Source organism: Malurus melanocephalus, unplaced genomic scaffold (genome assembly GCF_030028575.1).
Source record: "Malurus melanocephalus ecotype Western Australia unplaced genomic scaffold, MMel_1.1 scaffold_23, whole genome shotgun sequence".
NCBI lineage: Eukaryota > Metazoa > Chordata > Aves > Passeriformes > Maluridae > Malurus > Malurus melanocephalus.
In genome coordinates this window covers 3,869,242-3,894,452 of record NW_026623255.1, presented here as the reverse complement: position 1 = coordinate 3,894,452, position 25,211 = coordinate 3,869,242, and positions in this window count along the sequence as shown.

Here is a 25,211-nt window from a genome sequence, read left to right as displayed (position 1 = left end):
ATAATAATGATAAAGATACTCATGAGTTGCTCCAGTGCTTTGCTCTTTTGAAGTTAGGTAATTTGCCTAACAATTAAAATACAATTAAAATAGAAGAAGAGCAGCAGCAGTCCTTTCTTCTGTCCTGCTAGCATAATTTCTAATTAAATRTGGCCAAGACTGGTGTGGTTTATGTGAAGTTTGTAGCTATCTCTATGTATTAGGATGTACAAACAAACCACCAGATTGGGCCTTTCTCAGGGGACCTGAATGGAGGAACATCCAGCTCGGGCGTGGTAAGGAGAAAAAAACACGGGAACCCAGATGCTCTGCTTTTTAAGGACAGCAGATGGGTCATTGCAAAAACACAGCTTTATGTATGTAGTCAGAGACAATTTTTGGTAATAGCTTAGTCACCAAACAGGTTAGGTGATAATGCAGAGTTTTTCTCTTGGGTTTTAAAAATCTCAAACCTATGTAAGCATTAGACTTTACATGACAGAATTAGCTTTTTAAAAAGTTAAGATATGTTTTTTTTTGGAGTTCTTTGCCCACTTCAAGGGTTATCTATGAAGACTGTGGGGTAGACAGTACTTTTCATGATTTTTAAGCATTACTCACTTACAGAGTTGGGTAACTTACACAGTTTGAAATTGCCTGAATTCTGTGAGATTGCAGGTTTGACTAAATAGAGACCACCAGCACTTTTCAACTAGCAGTGTCTCCCTCAGGATACCTGAAGTGTAACATAAGACAGAGCATAAGCCACACAAAGAAACTGAAGCAGGATCTCTCTTCTTCTGTTCAAAGTAATCATTCCGCTTCTCTTTCCTTTATCAGTAAATTCTTTCTGTCAGCATGAATGAATGCACTCAAGCATGGGAGAAATATGTTTTTATTGTATTCATTATGAATATACAAGATTCTGGCATGGTATGAGTTTTGAGAGACATGAAATAAATACAAATGAAGATGACTCCTTAAGCTAAAAAGACATTTGGAGGTGATGAATTGTGGTCATTTTCAGCATTGCAATTTTTAGTCTATGACTAAAGATCTAAAATCCTTCTGGGCATAGGACAGATTAGAATTTCTATATAATAAAATTCAAATTTTACCTAGCATAAACACAGCCTAATTTTACAGGGTCTCTTCATATGTCCAGATGCACAGTTAAGAAAAGAGGTCGAATGACCTCTTCCATGTTTGGCTGCTCTGGCAACATTTACACGAGCAAAAATGGAAAACGGTGGAAAGAGATTTGGTCTCAACTCCTACAGCACAAATTCCTTGTAGCAACCCAAGTAATATACATAATAAGCTAAAAGAAGGCTGTGACACATGCAATTACAGCAGATGAGACCAGGGACTTCATCAGAGGATCAGAGTGCCCCAGGGTATTGAGTACAAAGAAGTCTGTCTATTAAATGGTTCATGCTTTGCTATGAAAAAGTGTAATTGTCCAGACATTTTAATTTGTCTGTGCTATACGAAACCTTGATTTTCTTTGGAGAAGCATGTGATTTTCTTTGAARCAGTAAGTGCTGAGATTGTGTGCTGCAGAAACATTATGGAATATATTTTGTGGGTGAGGAAGGGGGGAGCATCTCTTTTTCTGTGCGCACATATTTCTGTCATCATTTAATTATTTTCTTGGAAATCGATAACTCATAACTGACAGCAGCAGGAAGGTAGCTGTTTGCTGCTTTTTTTTCCTCTTTATCCTTCCAGTAGAGTTGCTGAATATTTGCTTGTCAACATTGCTGGTGAAATGCATTGTTCACAAAGGAGAAAGAAAAATATATCTTAAAGCAAGAACCAGAACAAGAAAACAAAACAAAACAAAACAAAAAGTTKCTGCAGCATAGTGTTTCCCAGTGCAGTTGAACTTACAGTCTCAGTGCACATTATATGGACTTTTGCTTGGAAAAAACTCTGCAGTCACTTCTCTATGGGTTCATAAGGTAATTGTGTTTACTGTAGCAAAAAAATAAATGGAGGAAAGATAAATTTAACACAAGGAAAATGTGCCTAGGAAAGATTGTAATATAATCCATTTCTCAGAGGAATTGGAGAAATCCTATTTGTTACAGAAGTCTAAAACTGAARTAGATGAACATGAGTAGAACCTTGAGGCCAAAGGCTCTTCCCAAGCCTTTCTTTCARTATTTTCAGGACTGGGCAGAAAGAAACAAAACCTGAGGTGGATTTGGGGAGTGTGGAGAAAAGMAAACTGTTGRCTTTTACTTCCAAAACWTGGTCAGAAGTCAGTTCARGGCTCACATACAGGATATACATGTTTTAACAATCCAGTATTTGAATATCCCACTGATTTAATAGACTTCTTAAAATATATTCAGTCTGAAGGTAAGCTCTGTGTGAGTTTGGGGCTATATTATCATATTTAGAGCTGATCCTGAGAAGAGATTGGAAGACCATATGAACTATATCCTTGAGAATTTTAGGACTGTCTGTTTCAATCCCAGAAGACAAAAGGTACCAGACTTTAGCAAACACCCCAAATATTTCCATAATATCTGGGCCAATCCAGTTCAGAGAAAAATATAAATGTTTTGAAGATTTGTTGCAATTCTTATCCTATATCTCTTTATAYGAGAAAGTGTCATGATTTAACCCCAGCCAGAAGCCAAACCCCGCGAGGCCACTCAGCCACTTGCTCCACCAGTGGGACTGGGGAGAGAATGGGAAGGGTGAAARGTTGAGAGCCYGTGSRGTGAGGCAAAGACAGTTTAGTAGGGAAAGAAAAAGACACACACACAAGCCAAGTAAAACRAGGAATGAATTCAGTGCTCCGCATGGGCAGGCAAGTGTTCAACCATCTCCAGGAGAGCAGGGTCCCATCACACAAAGTGRTGACTGGGGAAGACAAACATCACTTCAAATGTTCCCCCTCATTCCTACTTCTTTCYCCACTTAATATTCTGAGCATGGTGTCATGATCACATAGCCCTGCACTAGCCTGTGAGAAGAAAATTATCTCAGATAACAATGATCACATTTCCACTAGATCAGGAGAACTATGGATTAATTAAATTTTAATTTAATATTTCCTGAATTTGAAAATACCTCTATTATTAAAAATGTATGCAACTTCTGTCTAACATTTTCCTATTAGTCTAAGTAGGATCTACAAGCTATTCACGTTCTTTCAAGCTTATGTGGACTTGCAGGTGTCTGCAGCAAATCTGAATGGTAAAAAAACATTAAAGCATCTGTTCTCCCTACCAGAAGGCTGGAATTTCAGGGAATATGAAAATATCACTGATCGTCCCTGCCATTCTGGGGGAAAAAAAAAAAAAAAAAAAAAGCAGTGAATAGCCCCAAAATGTGCAGAACTGTTACCTGGAGACAGAAAAATGTACTAGGCAGGTGAAAGCACATGGGACATTTTTAGACTAACTGCTTTGAAGTAAGGGGGAGAGAGGTGGCAAACAGTGGGAGAATATATATATTTCTTTGAGTAATATCTGTAAATGGTGAGCACAATCCAGAGTAGGAAAACAGCTAGAGGCCTAAAGSTGGTAGGGGTTTGGGAGGAGTTTTGTTCAGTGTTTTCCAGCTGTTATGTGCTGCCTGAGCAGCAGAGAGCACCTGGAAGGAATTTCAGCACTTCTGTTATGTTTTCAATTTAATTTGTTGCAGTAGTCCACAGCAAGTAGTGTTTCAAATAGCTTTACTTATTTCGTTATTTGTTTTGCTGTTTATCCCTGTGCTTTGATGATAGTCACCCTCGTTTGCCCCCCTACAAGTTCAAATGATTTAAACTATCTCAGGATCTGCAGTGTTTTACAAGTGCACAGCAGTCTTAGATCACTTTTGCTCAGCAGAAGTGTCTCTCTTCCATCCTACTGAGTTTAATTAATATAGAATGAAAAAGCTTTCAGCTGAACAGCAATCTAAAAACCTAAAGGATTAATAGAAAAGTCCTTTAGAAATAGATAAAGAATTTGAAGGATTTATGAAAGTCAATTGTATGCTGCAAGGGTACAGCTGCACTTTACAGTAATAGGYATTTAGCTTTTCCTAAAGAAAGAGAAGGGTGAGCAAAGAGCCCATATGAAGCCATTCTTGTATTTGCTGATTACATATCTGTAGAAAAACTRAAGCAATATTAGTGGTGTGAAAGCATTCAATAGTGGTCTTTTATTCTCAATGGGCTGGAAGTAGACCTGTTATTTTCTTTCTTTTATGCTCTGGAGTTTTATGGAATCTTTCAAGCTGTTTTCTCAGTGCAATAGCCTCTAAACTGTGTCTTCATATGGTCTGAACTCTTAACACTGTTTTCACATAAAAGGCTTTGGGCACAGTTACATTTAAATCCCATTGCTCAAGATTCATACAAGAGTGTCCAACATGGATAAATTTGAAATGTATATTTCCCCAGCTGAAAATCTGGGCTGTGTCAYACATAGCAATGTACCAAAGCATGAAAAACTGAAAAGAAGATTATCAGAGAGAAGCTCTCTTGTTTAGTGAGCTGAAACAAGTTTACCACAAGTCTTCTGGTTTGAGTAAACAATAGAAAAAGTAAATAACTAAAAAAAGAAAAGTGTAGCCATCTATAAACTGATTTTTCAGAATGCTTAAATATGGCAATGTTATTTTGAATAAAATAAAGGGGCAYTAGCAGAGCTAACAACATTATAAAAAACATTCACTATTGTTGTCAAAACTGCTGARAGTTTCAAGCTTTTTAAAAGTAAAGAAACCCATCTTGACCAAACTTCGAAGAATTATAACAATAAATATGTATTAGGGCATATATGTTATAATCCTGTAAGTCAAATGTTATTATTGATGTTATTTATTGTTSTTATTGCTATTACAGCAGTTCCTGGGAAACCTGTCAAAAGTGAGGTGACACTGTGTCAGGCATTGCTCAAATGTATAGAATGACATGTCCTTGCCCTTAGACCTTTCACAATCTAATTTAAGTCAAGACCCAACAAATGGATGCAATCACTGAGARAAGAAGCAGAAAGTGACAATAGGAATGCTACTGAGCAGCCATCACACAATATTTGGATTCACTTTCTTCCTGTAGGCAAGGTTACATTTTTGTAGGACATTAATTTTTGTGGTTTTATGATGATATTCAATTACDGGCAACTTGTCTGTGCTGACTACAGCATGCATTTCTTTTGTCTCTGTGCTGTCTTCTGGTTTTATTTTACCTGTGATGACCTCTGAGAAGCTACCACCCAGCAATAAAAAGAGTGGTAACTGATTTCATAAATCTAAGATCTTTTTAGGGGAAAAAAAAAGGGTTTACCCAGGAAAATTKGAGTTTTGTTTTACTTACACAGCAGAGATTCATAAGAAATATAAGACTGGAGAAAGAAGCAAAAAGGAAGTCTGACTGGAAATGTGTGTGTCTAAGTATATGAAGGGAAGCAAAACTGTTTAAAAGAATGGCCATGTAATCAGGGACACTGTACYCAGGACACAGTTATTGTCAGCAAAACTGAGAAGCATGTTCTTGATGTCAAAACAAAAAGCCTGCAGTCTGAAAAGGAGACAACTCATCAGCAAAGRAGGCAGCACCCTGGCTCTAGCAGGGTGGCAGCGAGGTTCCGGCGCACGGCGCGCACTGCTCCTTCCCGATTGCTTGCCAAGAGAAGGAGACGGGAGACATGTGTTCCACACATATGCCAAAATTGGAGAAACAGACAGTGAGTGGACAGGGATGAGCCTTTAAATTTGTGGTGGCTGAAATAAACAAGATCTGAAGCAGAGATCGACCCCGAAACAGCTGAGGGCTCCCAAAGGAGAAGAAWGGTCTGCCTGTCCAAAAAGTGTGTCATTGTCAGTCAGGAGGAGCTCTGCAGATGCAGAGAAATTGGCAGCTGGGGCTCGTTGTCTTCTGTATTGTGCTCAAGTGACCTTGGTCAGACCATGCAGGCATGCACAGGCTGCTTCTTGCCAGGATGTGAGCAAGAGAGTGTGGAAACATAAAACTCATTTGCTTTAAAACCTTGAAAATGAATGTATCTTTCCAATCCATAAGATCTTGCACTGAGTTTTATTATGCTAATACCGCTGCAAAGCAGATGTCAAAACAGTAACTAAAATCAAGATCCTTGATATGTGCTCTGGCAGCTGAAAATTGTATATTAATAGAAACATATTTTTATAGTAGACCGCAAAGAAAAGGCTTGTTACCAAGCAGGTTTCAAAGGGAACCTTCTCTAGTGAAGACAGCATAGGAAATTTTAATATCAAACTTTCCACACCTTTAAACTGCCCTGGGTACTACTGAACAAGCTTATTGTATAATATCCAGTAATTTGTTGTTTGCTTTTATATCTGCTGTGAATTGCACATGTGTTTGAAATTGTGTAGCACATGGACTGTGACAAAGAAATTGTTTAAAAGTTGAAAAGYATATTATAATGTTAGGTGGTCTCTAATGGGAAAAAATAATAGAAAACAGTCAGCTACTGTTAATGCTGTTGGACTTATTAAAAGAACTGCAGAACTGCTGCACTTTCCCTTGAGCTTGTAGACTTGTAGCCCAGAGCATGAACAATTTCTATAAATTCCTCATAAGATGCCACATAATTTGTTTTAGCTTTACACTGTCTCAGGGTTGAGGGCTGTCACTGCTCAGTCTGATCTTGTACTAGCTGCTCTAGAAATTTCCTTCAGCCTCTTTGTCTGTAAATACAGGTGGTTTATTTTTCCTGAAGACCASGTGGCTATGCCTAATTTGATTTACTGTTGCTTATCTTTGTAGAGTATACATTTTCTTTATAGTATCAGGAAGCTATTCTACACACGATTAAATATTTATGTGCCTGTCTTAGCAATGAGGGGATCTGGGTTCGTGCAGAGGGACATGCGCCTGGAGTTATATCAGGGACCCTGAAAATGGGGACACGAGGTGCAGTGTGGAAGAGGAGAGACCTAAGATGATAACACAAAGGACAGAACATGACATTGAAGACCCAGGACTGTGAACAACTCATGTCTAGTACAGAAACACAAATCTTGGAGCAGAAAAAGGGAAGCACAAGTTTAATCTGCAATATCATTCCAACAATTTCCTCTGTGTAATAAAGCTATTTCTTGTATTTTCTTTCCCTGTAATATAATAATGCTAGTAATACTAATGTTAATAATTATAATAATAATTACAACTAATTTTCATGCCAGGGGTAAGATTTTAATTACAATATCAATTACTTCTTGGTTTTATATGAATTTACTTTTAGCCAAATACAAGACTTTCCTCATCACAGTATCTTCAGGAAAAAAACCCAAATTTTCTCCCATTTAATGCAGCACATGGACTTACATCAATGAAAATACCATCTCCCTAAAACCTAGGACATAAAAAAATGTTTGGTCTATAGCTCCCACTTCCTTGTAACTAAAATTTAATAATTTAAATTCTATTTGGGATTGTCAAATTTAATTTCTTGGCTATCTACATACAAAAACCTAAAGATACTGGCCAAGGCTTAGACCAAAATAATTCCTTTAAGCTATCTACTTCATTGGAACAACACTAGATTTAGATTGACGTAACAAAGATCAGAGTTTGTCTCAAAAACTTATGATTTCCAGTTGAATAATTGTCTAAGTGACAGTGAAAGGGCAAAAGGCTCAGGTTACATGGAGTATATTTCAAATCTGTTTGTATGGATTAGCAAGGATGGGACTATGAATGGAGAGCTTTCTCAGAACAGCACACAACTCTCTACCAGTCCTCAGCTGGCATCCTCTAAATACAGGGACTGAAAGAACATAAATTAAAACCTGTTTAAGTGCTATTAATTCTCCTGTCTGATGTTGAAGTAAATACTTTATTCTAACTCAACTRTATGACAAGATTTTGCCAGCCTACTGACCTTTAGAGCTTTGGACCAGCAAGAACGTTTCTACAACACATGGGAGGTACATTTTCTTTTATGATAAAAACCTCTTTCAATGTATGTACTTTGGTAGCTCCTAAGTCTCCAGCTCCAGACAATGCCTACACCCACAAAAGTTTAAATATAGCCAAAAAGAAAGACATTTCTTTTGATTCAAAAAATAAAAATTTTATTTATAAAAATTAACTGTTGTTCATTTAAGTGACATCCAATATGACATTAAAAATATAATAACATTCCAGTGCCAACTGCTGATAGCAAGAACTGTGTCTATCTCTAATCATGCAATACACAGCCAAAGCATTCAGTCTGATCTCTGGACAGCAGCTTTTGTTGGCAGAATGGTACAATGGTATGGTTCTAGCTCTTTTTTTTTTTTTTTTTGATGAGTGCTAAGTAAGCAGAACAATAGACAAGGGCAAGCAAATTGTATTATGTGCAAAATATTCTGTGGTATTCCTCAGCGAATGTACACCAGGCAGTTTCAGGAGCTGTTTTTTACATTCAACAGAGAGGACTTYCTTCTTATTCACAGCTTGGTTTGGTTTTGGGTTGTTTGTTTTCATCCTAATGTATTTCAGTAAAACAGCAACAGCAGACATTCTCCAGCCTTCCAGAATCTTTGTCAAAAAAMCCTCTTCTTTGATGTTTTCTGCAAGTGACACATCCTCCTTATGATTCTTCACAGACTTAAGGTTTGTGTTTTGGATTATTTTGTCAAAGAGGAGTTTATTTAATGTGTTTGAATGTTAAATCTCAGTAGTATCTTATCTGAATGAGATAGCTGTTAGCAGTCACTTAGGTACCACCTGTACATCTGACAAATCATATCTCAGATATATTTGCCAATGTTAGTTCAAGTTATTTAAATCTTTAAAGCAATCTTTTTTACCCATTGTAATTTTCTATGTTCCTTTCACWCCTGAGCCTGTCACCAAGTTGCTTGAACACCTACCTTGAAACCCTTTTCTTAGATCTGATATTTGCTCATGAAACCTTGTATTTGTTAAACTTTATTCAAGCCTAGTACATGAATATGAAACACATAAAATTTTTTCAAAAATGCCAACTGCATTATRTTAACATGCTAGGGAATTTGGTAAGAATGTATTTGGCGTGGATGAGGATAAGAATATTCAATTTCAGTCCTTTCTATGCACACTGGGAAAGTAACTCTAGAAATAAGGTAAAGGGTGATTTAAATATGTCCCATATTCAAAACCAGCAACAACAACAAAGAAACTGAGTAAAATACAAAATATTTTATATACTTAATGAGGCAGAATGCTGAATCTTTATAAATATTGTAGGTGTCCTAGATTCATTGCTAATTTTACACTGTCACATAATGATATGCACTGARGAAAAAACACAGTGTAAAACAAAACTGTAAGAGCACCATGCTGGGTTTTCAGTCAGAAACCTTCAATGAAATGTTTTAACTACAGAAGGGCTGTCTCTGAGTGTTACTCTTTTTTCCAGCTACACACAGAATGTTTCATTCAAGACATCTGAAAAAAWTTCTAGCAGAAACAAATCTATAACGTATTTCCCATTCCTACTTTCAAAGGCTTCTCGTCTACCTACCAAGCCCCCTTCTCTTGGACATCACCTGGAAACAAAAATATTTCAACATATCCTTAAACCTATAAGMAATTCTTTCAGAAGGTATATACTTTTTAAAAGCTGCTGTGGGGTATAAAGAAATGCAAAGTCAAGAGAGTGAAATGAGAAGAAAAAAAAAATTAATTGTATCATTATATCATTATCACAGAAAACCAGATAATGGCACAGAATCATACAAACTAATGTTTTTATCCTCCTTAGGAAGTGACATCAGGAGATACTTGGAATTAAACTCTTCTCTGAAGACTTCCACARTAAAATACATTTAACAAGGTGGAGTCCACCTACAGCTTGGTGGCCCCTCGATGTGTCCCAGACACACAATCCAGAGCTCTGACAGCCTGGTGGCTTCCTCCCAGCTCACAGCAGCACCCACCTCTGCACACTGCTCCTTACTGTGCTCCAAGGGGGAAAACCTGACCCTCCTTGTGGGTATCTCCAGTGAAGGCAAGGGTAACATGTCTTACTGGGGTCAGAGAATGAGAAGTGGCAAATTTGAATGGGTYGATGAAGCTCAGAGCCACTGTGAAAACTCTAAAACACCATCTCCCAGACAGCTTGTAAGTGACAATTTAATTAAAATATTTTAAGCARCCCAGTCTGAGTTTTTTTCTCTCCTATGGCTGCTGTAAGATTACTGGAGAGAACTGGCAGAGAAAGGGAATATTCAGAAACCAAAAGRAGACTGGGATTTAAGTCCATCAGGGTAAGAGGACTGCATCTGGACTGCACAGAGGCAAGAGCAAAGAGGCTACATTTCATTAAAAAGCAAGAAATAGGGGTCTGCAGGTCCTCCAGTTTTACTGCTTGTGAAATTAGTGTTGATACATTTAGTCACAGAAAACTAGGTGAACAAAACCCCTAACCTGAAGTCCTAACCTGARCTGCAAGCCAGCTGTTCAGTGCACTGCCCACAGCTACATTTAGTCCAGGGCTTTGTTGTACCAGGCCTTCCTGAGCCAATTAAACTTGACATTTTGCACACTTCCTAATTAAAATGCAAATGAAGGGATGAATTATGTACAAAAACAGATTATGCAGGTTAATTAAGAGGAAAACATACCTAGACCCCAAGTTCACTTTTAAGTGGATTTTAAACATAACCTGCTGACACAGCTGAATGCAGAGTCAGGACACAATATGGTGTCTGGAAAGATGCTTTGTCTACAGCAAATGTTGTGAGGATCCCCGAGGATTGCTTTTATAATTGTTCTTCCGCATTTGAGATAAATTAGTGAAGATGCATGTTTTATTCCTGTCTTTAAAATCATGCCTCATTCTTCTAACTCACGTTTCTCAGACTGGCTGTCTACAAATTTGTCCAGCAATAATAAAAAATACAGTAATTGCACTGCATGTACTTTCAGTGTATCCATCCCATTCTCAGTTTTCAATGCTAGCAATCAGAGCTGAGTTAGTGGACACTGGAGAGGTTGGCCTGCTCCTCTGAGCGCTTTCCTCATCTCTTCTACAACAAAAAAAAAAAAAAAAAAAAAAAAACCAAAAAAAAAAAAAAACCAAACAACCAAAACCAGCCAAAAAGAAAGCAGGTACAATAGAATGACCTTGTGTGTACTTACACAGCAGTGGGAAAGGAAGAGATAACATGAAAGCACTTGTGTTCAAAACTTGGGAGGAATCAGACAAAACCAAAATGAGTGTGTAATAGAGTTTTGTCTGCCCTTTTCCTAGGTAGCATTTTCCTGTCCTCAAAGCAATCCATTTATAAGCACTGTGCCATGGTTCATTTTTAAATGTACATTTAGAATTATAATTATGTGCTTTTAGTAAGCAAGTACAATTAGACCTTTTAAAAATTACCTGCAACAAAACTAGCCCTCCAGAATTCATACAAATGTATTCTTTCACTTTCCATTTTCTGGGTATAAGAGGAAGGCAAACTTAAAAAGGATTAGTCAAGGCAGGGAAAAGAGTGCAGCCTGCAGGGAACTTTGAGAAAGTGGTTCAGGATTGCAGAAGCAAAGATCTGAGAAACAGTTTCAGCACTCCAGCCTGTCTGAAWATTAGCTTTAATTGCAGAAACTCATATTCATAGGCTGTGTGTCAGCTGAAGAGTCATTTCTCATGTTTTTATAGAAAGATAAGATGATTGTTAAAATACCTGATTTAGAGCTTGATTCTCAGTTTTACTGAAGATTTCCTGTATAAGCTGGACAACTCTGATTTTCAAAGCCAGTCAACACACAGCTGTATTAATGCACAGACAGGTGCTTTTCAAAACACAAAGGCACCATCTGCATTTTAGGTTGCTAAATGCTTGAAAATCTGGCTCACTATTTAACTGAGATGCAGAGCCATCTGTAAAATAGGAAATAATCAGATTCCTTTTTTTCATAGATTTTGTCCATATAGATATGTTCTTTCATTAGACCTGCCTTCACTAAATATATATGTCTCTATTATGACAGATGTTGTATTTAAGTTGGGGCATTCTAATTACKACAGAAAAAAATATATTCTTTGGTAGGATACACAGAACAAAGCATAACATATCRTATGAGAAATGCAAAATCCTTGCCAAGGGAGGCTTCTTGTAAAATGGGGAAGAAGAAACTATATAGAATAATATGAATCTAATACATTTTATTGGGATTGCTGATTCAACTAAAAAATGGAAAATGAGCAGTAAGTGAAGGATGGGGRCATAATAAATAGCATTTGGGTTAACCTTCTGCACTACATGGACAAGGATTTCAGTTCCTMTTGAGCAAATAACTCTTTTAGGAAGGGAATGGAAAGATTTCTTAAAAATGAGCAAAATGATTTTCTAGCTTTATAGCTGCTTAGTTTAACTAGCAGAATTTAACTTTATTTCAATAACTTTTTCCATCTCTCTTTTCCTCAATAGTGAGAACCTAGACAACCTAGCTGTCATTGTCTTCTTTTCTGACATCTGTAAATTACTTTCTTAACTATCATAAAGTTTCCATTTAAGTCTAAATTCTTTTCACTGTGTTCCAGTTAAAAAATTAAGAAACAATATCAAGGAATCTCCATGTTATATCGGTTTCCTGGAATAATTACACAAGACAAAATAAATAGGGAAACTCATCTGAACAGGGAAAGAAGTGAAAGCTCATTTTCCTTGGTGAAAATTCTGACAAGCTGTGGATAAAATTCAGAGGTATTTTAGTTTGCATCTGGAACTGTTTCACTTATTTTCTATTATATAATTGTTGCTGATAAATTTTTACCTTCTGCTCATGTTTAGGGGCGAAAAGGGTATGAAAAAGGAGGTTAAATGCTGTGATAGAAGACCATACCTGAATGTAATAATAGGAGGGATGAAATTTGTCAAAAAAATATTTTTTTCTGGATCTTTGGTGTCAGGAAAAGTACCTGCTCAGAATGATAATAAAGGCAACTAATGTATAAATAAAACCCTTTATAAAAGAGCTTACAGCACAATGAAACTTAAATGGAGGCATATTAGCTATCTATTTCTATACTAAAGTGAACACAAATATTAGGTGAGGAAAAAATATTTAACTTAATGGATACATTGGATACAGAAATAAATGTGTAAAATGCTCCTCAGTTTAGGACATTTATATTTGTGGGAAGAGTCATAATCCAGAGCATCCTCTTAGTAGATTTCAGGATAAATTTGAGTGATTTTAAACTGGAATGCCAATTGTATTCATCATCAGAACGATGGATTCAATGATGACCCACAAAGTATCTCCAGCCCTAGGCCCTGTGTGCTGTGCTATGTTGGGCTTCATAACACATTTCCACTAAATCCTAAAGAGTGGCCAGAAAATTGTTGTAGGGAATCATTTGATATTTACTGTTTCAACTTGGATCTTTATTTTTCTTACAGTGTGCAATGTGAAAAGCAGTTGGTTTCAGAAATTATCTTGCAAAGTCTGTTTCCACTTGTTCCACCTATTACATGTCACTAGATGATAAACTAGAGCTCCTGGTGGTTTGGAGAATAAGAAGCAAAGCAGAATTTTGAGCTCTTCCCAAACTTCAGCTGGAAGAATTCATCCAAATTTTTAAGTTATCAAACATACCAAGCAGATAACTACCAGGGATAGTATATAGGGATACATATAGATATATGTAAATTTGAGTCCTTAAGCTCACAAAACACAAAACCTCCTGTGGCAACCAGCTTTCTCAACAGACTGGATTTTCTGAGCATCCATGARTAGCTACATGTGGAGTACAGGAGCAGAAGGTTTGTAAGTTTTCTAGTAAAGCAATAACATGGACTCTTGAGCACAGTACAAGCTGCCTTTGCTAATGCTGCCAGGGAAATGGTGGCATGAACTCCATCAGTGAAAAYACAGCAGTGAAGCTGGAAGGCACAGTCCCAGCAGGCTCATGCAGTGTGAGACACTTTTTATCAACCACCACCACATTTTACTCAAGAAATATTTCATCTTCTCAGATTTGAAAACATCGTCAGAGGTTATAATTTTTTTTTGTAGCCAAGCATGAATTGTGGAAACAAGAACCTGGTATTGTTGCTTTTCTAGCTTGTTTTCTTATTTACTAAATTTAAAGAAAAAAAAAAAAGGCTCTTTTATAGTGATAAGAAAGGACTTTGACAACTTTCCTCAATAGAGGTAGATACGTACTTCATTAATTTGAGAAATACATTGTGTCTAGTTTGATGATGGGGGAATGAATAATCCGCTACATCAGTGGATCACACTGAGAAGCACTCAAACACTGTTTCAATGATAGGATTTTTTTACTAAAAATGCTTCTTTCCAGCACCCAATTTTTGGATGCAAGATTTCTCCACTCCCAGTTAAGTCCTCTTCCATCTTCTCAGAAAGCACACTTGTGGGCAACTATTATCCATTAATGTTCTAATTTTCTAGTTTTCTCCATGTGTAGTGTACATTAGACAAATGCAGCAGTTCTGAAAAAGTGATGAATTTCTTGACTTTTGTTTCCACCAGTATGAAAAATCCCTCACTACAGTGCACATAGACTGCCTTTGAAATATCACTTCTTATAAGTGAATGTTCAAACATGTTCAAAATTTGAAAACATTCAAAATTTCAAAACATTTARTCTTTGGAAGGGAGAAATTTTGCTGAAAGACACTACATTTCTGGAAAAGTCATGAAAGAGCGAGGTTTCTTCCATAAGTCCTTTATGAAAAGGCATTAGTTTGGAGCATAACATCATTTGCTTTAAACAGACAATTCTTTTTTCACTAATGATTCATTCATATTTATTTCCAGTTTTATATATATATATATATATATATATATATATATATATATATATATATATATATAAAGTCATAGAAAAATAATAGCTTCTATTTGTAGATGTTAATATTCAGAATCCCTTTGGAGTTCAGTGCATTGACATTTTACTCCAGTCACCAGCAGCGAAATGTCAGACATTCCAGGAAACTACCTTACCTCTGCAAAAATATCAGTGTCTTTATTATTACTCTCGTTGCTCTGCAGCAGCGTGGCTGCCGACTGTGAACAACAAGATGATGACTGCATTAGCAAACCCATTCTGAGCCAACCCAGGGCCTGACACTGTGCTGTAATTACACATAAATGATCTCACCATTCCTCAGAAGTTTCTGTTCTTCCTGCTAATGTTCTTTCCAAGTATAATCAAATATTGTATGTGCTTTGTCAAAAGCATGAGAAAGAAGATTTAAGACAAGGGAACAAGATTCTGTGTGATTAAATTTGGCACAAGGACAGAAAATGTCTTTCATCCCAATAACAATCCTCCTTGCAGCAGGGATTCTCAGGTCTGTGGAAATATTTTAGCCTGGAATTTTTAACAGTCATTAAGTGACTTATATCCTCACTGTCCACAGATATTCACTGGCTGTTAGCACTTTATTAAAATTGCTAGCTTCAAAGGCCTGGTTTATTTCTCAGCTTCCTGCAGCCTGACAGCAGAGATGACACACTCCATGCAATGAACTCCAAGACCAAATATGAGTTTGCAGTGTCACGGAAATACTTTACTAAAAGAACAGCAAAAGATACAAAGAACAAGAATTATGGTTACACATTCAAGATTTTATAGAGGCTTCCCTCCTTCCCTCACACAAGGGGATATTGATGTAGGTAAAACTCCATCAATATGGGATGAACTCTGAGCTAATGAATAAGGGGGTTCCATTTTGCTTTTGTCATAGGAYCCTGTCTTATTCAGGGAAAAAGGGATTCTGTGATTAATTGACACTGCTCAATGAAGATCATTTTCTGTAAGTTCCTGGTATATGCAGCTCTTTGCYTTTTCCTTTCAAGTGCTCAAGTCTGAGAACATACAATTTACTATAATTTTGCTTTTCTTGTGAGCAAATATAGAAGCATTTTTAGCCTTTTAAATAAAGAAATCAAAACTAAAAGTTATATTAGAAAATCTTAAATTAACCCCCCCCCCCAAAAAAAAAAAAAAAACCACCCAAAAAATAACAACAACAACAACAAAAAAAAGCACCACAGTAAAAGGAAGTTCAAAGCACACTGAGGAGAGAAGCTTGTGTTGGAGGTGTCCAATGTTTTATGAATGCTAAGTCCAGTGATAGTAGAACCAGTCCAGAGAAGCACCGGGACATGGGCCTGTATTGAAGGGTCTCAAATTTGTATTGCTGTCAATGTGAGACCAGATCGACTTTTGCTACAACTTCATAAAGCAGCTATGTAGAATCTTCAATTCTAACATTGTAGTTTGACTAGAGAACATTTCTATGCTGCATTTAGCCTCATTGTATTGCTGTGACACAGGACAATGATTTTCCTCCTGTTTTATAGCACACATCTAAAGCAAGATTAGATAAACCCAAATGAAGATAACATATTCAGATTAAACTAGTCACTACAATCTAAAAAACAATCACCAAAATTACATAGAAAAGCAACTCAGGAAGGAGCTTGGACCCTTGTGAATGGCTTCAGAATCAGAGAGTTCCCACATGGCCTCAGAATGTGAACACCACATCAACTTCACACCTTCAACTGCCTTTCCTTTTGTAGGAATACAGCTTGTACAGAGTTTTTACACCTTTAAATGCTACTTAAATGTATTTGTTGGAAACAAATTTAGCAATATCTAATCATTGCTGCAAATGTAGCAATGAAATAAATTGATCCACTGTCAGGAAGTCTCTGACACTTCCTAATTGATTTTGTGAATCTCTTGTTGTGTCGAGTCTTTCTTTTCCACTGAGGAATACTGCAGGGGAAATACTGCTTCCTACAAAAAATACAGATGAAGAACCCACTGCACATTAGCACATCAAGTGGCTTGGGAACATCAAGTGTAACATTCCCAAGCACTTAAAAAAATGAAAGAAATCACATACAGSGTGAAGTGTAAGTAAATATTTAAATAAATCTCAGTCAGCTTTGAATTGGCAAAGTGATGTAATACAAGAGAGGATGTGAATCTGAACAAAAGCATGTGTCTGAAAACATTTCCCCATACCTTCCCATTTTTTTTAATTTGTTGTACACTCTTAAAGCCTGGCTTTCCTAATCAAAACGTAAGATTTAATAAGAGCTGCAGCTGAACAGAACAAAATTACCRCACTCTCTAATATTGCAAACATAATTAACTTTGAATTATGTGAATTAACCATGCCTGAAAAATTATCATTCGGCTCTGAAATTAAATTCTTTCATACCATTAGATTTGTTTGTTAAGCTCAAGTAGGCAAAAGTAGTATTTAATAAAGTAATAACGATGCTCTGCTGAGAATGTTTTTGAGATATATATGGATTTATCAAAAATAAATCATGGAAGTGCTATTATTAGTTCATTTGCAAATACTGTATGAAGCTGGATCTGCATAGTAATGTTATAGAAAAGTTTTATGTCACTACAGTTATGTCTGTTCAACTTATTTTTCTGGTTATCTCTTTATATTTGTCTGGTAACACCCCTATTTACCCTTGCATACTATGCACAGCATAAATATGTTCAACACAGCACAGCCATTAATTCCTGAAGTAGTTGTGATCTGAAATAAGTGGACAATTTTTTAMTACTTTGGTGTTATTTCTAACAGTATGCTGCATCGATCTGCAATCCCATAGGTTTTGGCTATATCATTTTTTACCCTCTACTTTCAAACTGACAGTTTGATGGTTATCACGTTCCTCCTTCTTCCTCACTAGACTAATATTCATGGAGAGGATCTTTGCAGTGTTTTGGGAACTTACATCTCAAAAGGATGAAGCCAGGATGAACAACAGGGTAAGAATTCTGAATATATCTTCTGAAGGATTCTGATGAGCCTTCTAGATTTAGTTACAAAGCCAAACACCAATTTAGCCCCACAATGTCTATTCACAGTAATATTTACCATATTCATTCCACAACCTTGTAGAAAGAAGGTGTAGATGAGCAGAAAATGTTAACTTAAAATGTAACATCACTTTGAAAGAGTTTCAGATATGAAACTGAAACTAATAAAAATAAATTAGAAATTCTTATCCGGATGGGCTTGTTACAATCTCATAGTAATCTGGTATTAAATTCAAAACAATTTATGACAGCTGCCWTCAAAACAAATAAACAATAAAAAGAAATCCAAAACCCACCAGAAAACAAACAAACGAACAAACAAACAAACAAAACAAGCCCTTACAGCTTCATATTTCAAAAGCTCTTCATGTTTTTAGATTTACTTGCATACAATGCTTGTGAGAGTCACAATTATTAGCTCTCTTACACAAGAACTGCTGCATTCCACATCCCTCCACTGCTTGTGTGATAGCCAACCCATTTTAGCCCCTCATTTCTGACTCATCTCACTGCATACCATTTTGTAGTTGAGGGAGACTTCAGGCGAGCATCTGTCTGAAGCTGAATTTTTCCCATTCACAAGAAAGTGGATAAACCCATTTTTGGATCTTTCCTGCACTAGCTGCCACTAAAGGGTAAGGATAAGGACAAGCTCTGGATGTTTTCTTCATCAGTGATATGTTCTGAAGTGAATGGAAAGGCATTCTTTGCACCTTGATTCTGCTTAGAAGCAAAAGGAAGRAGTTAAACCCTCCTGAGGCTGCAGACCCCACAGAGCACCCCMGAGTGCACTGCCATGAGAACCTCTGTAATATTTATCTGTTGAGTTGGACAAGACACAGGTAAAGTGCCCTGTGTTACAGTACTTTACGTGGACCTGTTACAGTTTTGACCCCATTTGATGTACTTTTCCAAGCATTATGTAGAAGGGCTATTTTGATGGAGCAATAATGAAAAGCTGCCTGTGCCTTTCATTTCAGGCTTTTGGCTCTGCAATTCTTTTTTTTCATGGTGCAGTAATGAGCAGGGAAAGCTACTGTTCATTCAGCTTAACAGTGAAAAAACTATGCTTTTTGCTATATGTTTTTACCCCCACCTAACCCTGGGAGACTTTTTCAGATTTTCCTTTTTATTCTTGTCTAGTAGATGATTGCTTCCTGAGGAAGCTGCCTTAATCAAGCAGGAGTTGAGAGAAAGAAAGAGGGGAGGAAATTTTGCCTATGACCATCCAAAAAAAAAAAAAAAAAAAAAATCCACAAGTGTTGTTTTGAAAAAGCCTACCAGCCAACCAACCTATAAGAAGTTGGTTTTTTTTTGTTTTTGTTTTTTTTTGGGGTTTTTTTTGTTTTTTTCTCTATGCTGCTTGAAAACRTAATGTAAGTTATTTAAATTGTGTATTCCAGAGACAATGGAAAGATGTATATTCTCTCATGTTTTTTTCATAATCAGTCTGGAAACAGAGGCATTGAATTCTGGGATACATTACAGAAGAATGACCTATTCCAYCCATGCAGATTTCTGCTTTCAGAATTTGATGTGCTGGTTAAAGCAACAAAAATTCACCAGTGTTCTAAATGATGGAATATATCAGTCATAAATGATTGGAGTGCAGTATCATGAATGCACCTATTTCAGTGTCTTCAAACAGCAGAATTTCATCTGGGCAAACAGAAGTATATATCTGCTTGTTTAGCAGATAATTATGCTGTCTTTAAGGTTTCATACTTGTTGGTTCTTCCTGAAGTTAAAAACAATTTATGCTCAAAAGAACATTTAAGGGAAATAATACGCAACTTGTCACCGTTGGTTCTTCCAAGTAAAAGTGACCTACACCAACATCCCCCCTCCCATCTGAATTAAAAGAATAATTTAATTTTTTTTTTGTTAAAATGGAAGGTAGGGAATTCTAATTTGTAGTGATCATCAGATAACACAGAAGGACACCAGCATCAGTGGTCTAAGTTAGATCGGTTAAAACAGGTCCTGAGCACCAAAGCACAAAAGTGATTTGATTAAGTCAGTGTATATGGAGGCCATCGGAGATGTGCCAAAGTATTTTGACAAGGACAGATAACACTTCAGCTTGAAATAGATCAGTGGATTAAAGTTACTAGTGATATAATCTTGTGCCTCAGGTCAGAAAGAGAAAAAGGTGAATGTCTCAATTGCAGGAACACTAATGTTAATGTTAATGCTGAAGGGTAATACCTATAATGGGGTATTTCAGAGCACAGTGGTCAATGGAGAAGTATTTCCAAACTTCTATACAAGACATTCTCTAACAATCCAGAAGCTGTCTTTCTAAAAAGTTAATTACTAAACTATCTTAAATTGTAATGTAAATTCACACAATGCACGCTGATGTGATGCATATCTTACTAATAACTAGAGATATATTTCTAGTATGAATACAGAAATTGTGTGTGGATGTTTCTTACTGAGTAACATAGGAATATAATTTTTTTCCCTCCCATTTCATGTACTATAAAAAATTTTCCTCTACCTGGCTTAAGTCCAAACCTTTCTAAAGTTCTTTATAAAGACTGTAGAGTCCCTGAGCTTTCATACTCAAAAAAAAAAAAAAGTTTCAAAATCCCTACTAAACTTTTTTTCCTAAAGTTACCTGCAGSTTTTATTACATTTATTCCTTGGTACAGAACAGTCAAAAAAGAGAATTCATACCATGCCTTCCTTTTCTGATTTTTCTTTTCATAATGCATATGTAAAGCTAAAACTAGTGTTGAATAGGGAGATACTTTTATAATTTTCCTTTCCAATCTCAAGGACCTATAAGCTTGTTAGACAGGCATCAAGCAATTTAAACTTAATATACTGGCCTGAACTTAATTGTTCACAAAGAAACATTGTTTATCTTTGGATCTTTTTTTTCTCTTTAGATTTTATAGAARGAAGAGGTCATGAGAAACTTTCATTTTCCTTAAACCTTTTTGTGGTAAAATCACCAGCAGTTCTTGGGTAGGACAGAAAATTCCTATACTTTCTTCTGAGACATTGGTGTAGGAGTCTGAAAGACAGGGAAACAGGGTCTGCTGGCTCTTCAGAATAGCTGGGTGCTTCCCAAACACAAAATGTATTTCTAGTCTCCTGAAACAGAGGTCTCAAATGGGGCAGTGCACAGGCAAATCAGAGCTCATTCCTGCCTCTGTTGGGAGTGGGAATGGATTGGGTTGTTTTCTCAGCTCCTTTCCAACCCAAATGATTGCGATTYTGTGTCTATGATTCAGACACTGGCACTTAACAAAAATAACTGTGGCTGCCAGTAAATTTCAGAGCCATATTTAGAGACAGCATCTTATTTAGATGTCAAATTGGGTTCTACAAATAATTTTGCCTACTATTTTATGAGTCGTATGAGTCTATAAGTAAATGATAAGAAAAGCTCAAAATGACAGATTCTCTACTAAACGTGTATCTCACCCAAAGCTCAAATGCATGATCCAGCTAATTTAGGTATTGCAATTATGTAGTTAGTGGATCTCTAGGAGATGCTGAGTTATCTCTCACTTCTTTGAGAGTACAAGGAAACATCTGCTAATATAAGGATTCCGAGCAGATGAAGGAGTCAGACAACTTAGGTCTTTTGTGTCCAATTTCTCAGAACAGTTTCACAGCTAAAGAACTTTTCAAGGAAGCTGGGGCCTGAAATTTAAGTTTTATTCTTCCTGAGGAGAAGTCAATCTCCTTTTAGCAGTAATCTGCTGTGTGCACCATAATGCTACATCTTGAGTGAAAGTAGTCTTGAGAGAAAAGAATTAGCCTTTTTCTTTCTTCTTAAACTAGGAGCTGACAAAATTAAACCYTGCTCTGACTCATCTGTGTCCCAGGCATGATTTAAAAATCAGGTAAGAAATAGGRTATAAGCACTGGAAAATGCAGACAAAAAGTGGGGGAGGGTGTCAACTTCATTTGGGCAGGACTGGTAAAGAATGGATAAAAACATTTTCTAAAAGCTTAATTTTGATAAAACTGGAAAATTRTTTCGAATAGTATAGCAAAGACCAAATGTTTAAAAATACAAAGGTTGTAAAAAAATTGATCAGGATCAGAAAAAAAATATTAGAATTACTCTGAATAATTTGAGAATTTCTGGTGAAAATAGTCAGAATCAACATGGACTTGCACAGAGTTTCCTTCTTCTCACAAAAAGTCATTTAACTGAAAGCTGTCAGTCAGATGAAGAGAGCATCTTGTAATTAATGACATGCAAGTCTTTCTAGGCACACATTAGTTCAACTTGCATCTAACTGCTGAACTGCATTTTTGGAATATTTTCCTAGTTCTATTCAGAGCAAACAGTTCACAAAAATGCTCAGATCAGAGTGCGTTGACATAAATAAAGCAATAGCAAATTGGAGCTAATAGTSTATTAAACAGCAGCTAAACCCCAGCCAAGACAAATTTTGAGTATTCTGCTCTGAATAGAGTCTGTCACAYATTTCTGGATTTTTGGTCAATGATGGTTTATTTTTAAATGATCTTTCAAATAGTAAAGAGGTCTAAATATGTCAGACCACAAACCAGAACAAAACAGCATGTGCATGTGCATGTTAATGATCTATAATTACATAATTATTTTTATTATGCAAAACAGAAAAGCAGATGTCTTTTTTTTAAAAAAAAAAACAAAAACCAAACCTTTTATTCAGAGGAAGGCATTTCTGAAAACATCTAACCCAAACTTGTACAAATGGATAGAGGGCACCTCCTATGTCACTGCTGCATGTAGAGGATCAGTAAGGACTGCTCTGCAGCAAGAGACCAGGATTTTCCCTTAAGGTAAGAAACAGAATATACTTAAAGAGGACTTACCTAACCTGTGCTGTGAAGTCTCAAATTCCAAAGTGTGAAAAGAAAAAGAGATTAAAATTGACACAGGAAGTTCAGCATCAACAAATCCCAAGTGTTGTTGAAGAAGGTCCAAAAATGTTGTAAAGCTGAAGAGAAACTGCTATGGCACATATCCTAACACATTTCCTCCCACAAYAAGCAAGGAACCACACTGAGAGGAAGAGCACAAGAACTGAGCATAGAYTGAATGGTCTCTCTGACATAAGTTCCCACTTTCTGGAAATAAAGTGTTTAGGAGCTATTAGTTGAAGATTTTTCTCTTCTAAAGTCTCTTCTTTCTAAGAACTCCTCAAACTTTCCTYCAGTCACATTGGAACTTGGGTACCATCTAAAGACCTATATGTTTATATATCAATATGAGATTTTAAACAAGCTTTCGTGATAAGACAATCTATTTTATGGAAAACATCACTTACCCCTTTTTCACCCTTAAAGTTTGTCAAAATCCCCTTTTTAATATTGTTATCACCATACAAATGAATCCTTCAACACAATGTTTGTCTTCTGTTTGTGATGCTCCCACTCCACCTCCTCCTAGGACATTAGTCCTTCCTCCTCTCTTGCCTCCCTACCATCAGTTTGTGTGACTTACAGTCTGCCCCATGTCCCAAAATCACACTCTTTTAGTGATGTTTTGGTGGTGGTGATTGCAGCACACCTCTCGTACCTGTTGAACAGTGCACCTGCAAACCTGAAGGGGTTGGTGCACTTTACTCTGGGGACCTACTGAGAACTTTATGCTGATTGCTTAATTGTGATGGGTTAACTGATACCACAGAACCTCATTCTGAGTGGAATGGAGAACTGTGACTATCTTGTTAAGATGTGTAGAATGAAAGCAAGTTCAGCAGAGCTTCTTTGCCCCTGGAAGTCGAAGTCGCCAAGATTCACTACTGCTCTGCTGCCAGTAAATGTCTACACAGGCAAAATAATCATCACCTCCTGAGCTGGTTCACAGAGTGGAGACCCACTGGGAATCATTTCTCATTTAGTTTTATTTCAACACGTAGCTCATTTCCTGCATTGGAGTTTCTCTTGTAACTACAAATATGAAGGAATGCTTTCAACATTTAAAAGTTAGGGTGTTTTACACAATTCTCAGAGTCAAATGATACTATTTCCTCATTGTGTTTTAGTGTAGTCATTTAATTTCTCAATAACAGCATCCTGATGCTGCACTTAAGCTCTGGATCTGTTGCTCTCACTCAGCAGTGTGGTTTCCCACTTTTTTTTTTTTTTTTTTTTTTTTTTTTTTGGACATTTTCTTTTCTTTAAAAAACAATTTGTCAGGGAATACCTGACTCAGGAAATTAAACTCTTGCAAAACTACTAGCAGCTTGGTCTTGAATACTAAGCCTACCTAAGGAATCTTAAACATAAAAAACCCTGCCTTTAGCACATATTAACTCATGTCCCATTTCCCTTATCACCTATTAGAGAATTTATAAGGTTGGGCTCTTTTCCTTAGATGTAACTRCCTCAGATTTGCAATACAAGTGAATAAATAACCCAGAGCCAAGCTCCTGTAAACCCAAAATATCTCAGTGATGATAGTGTAGCTGTTCCCATTAGTATAAAATGAGACCCACATCACTGATTTTCTAATTGTTTTATAGACTTGAGAGATTGAATTAAAAAATCTACATTGTCTGAGGCTGCCATTTCAGTGTTCTCTCTCCATTTAATATATTGAAATTTGAATTTATATTGAAATATAGTGAGTTTATTTGCAGATCATTTCAACTGTAAATAAGTAGAGATTTCCCAGAGGGCCTTCTCACACAGTATTTAAAATGTGAAACACATAATTTTTCCTATCAACGTTGTACWGTCTTATCTCCTAAAGAAAAATATCCTTATCTCCCAGCATCAAACATTTTCCTCATTTTGTAATAMTCTCAAGTCCAGTACCCAATAACAAAACCTGAATATTCATTTTTCCTCCAAGAAAATATTTTGAACTGAAGAAAAACATAAACTAACCCCAAAAGGCTTAGGAAATGCATGCTTATCTCAAAAATAAATATATCAATAAAAATAGTGGTTTAAAGTTTGATTAATAGAAATGTAACAAAGCAAGGACAGGAGCATCCTTTTCTGTCACCTGAAACCAGAAGTTATTTTGCTGACTTTTAAGAAACATTATACTTTCAGAAATGTAACAAGAAAAGAGTGCTCAAGGGAGAGCTGTCTGTTCTTCAGCACTTTTGGATTACATTTTAGATGAAAGGTTTGAGAATCACTTTCTAAGTGTGACAAATTCCATTATAAAATTAGTTACATATTAAAATTCCACTTTTGGAATAATTATGGTGCCTTGATCTTTCATTGTTTCAAATTTGCAACATAAGATTATGTGGTACCCCACCCCCCACAAAAACTACATCTATTAAGTCTTTAAAATATGTACTTCATATGTGAGCAATATTTAGCTGGGACAATTTTTGGCAGATCCTACTCCTTCCTGCTTTTTAATTTCTCATAAATATGTCTCCATGTGTCTGGAATAAAAAACTAAATAAGTAGGAAGCCAAAAAAAAAAAAAAAAAAAAAAAAAAGCCTGGA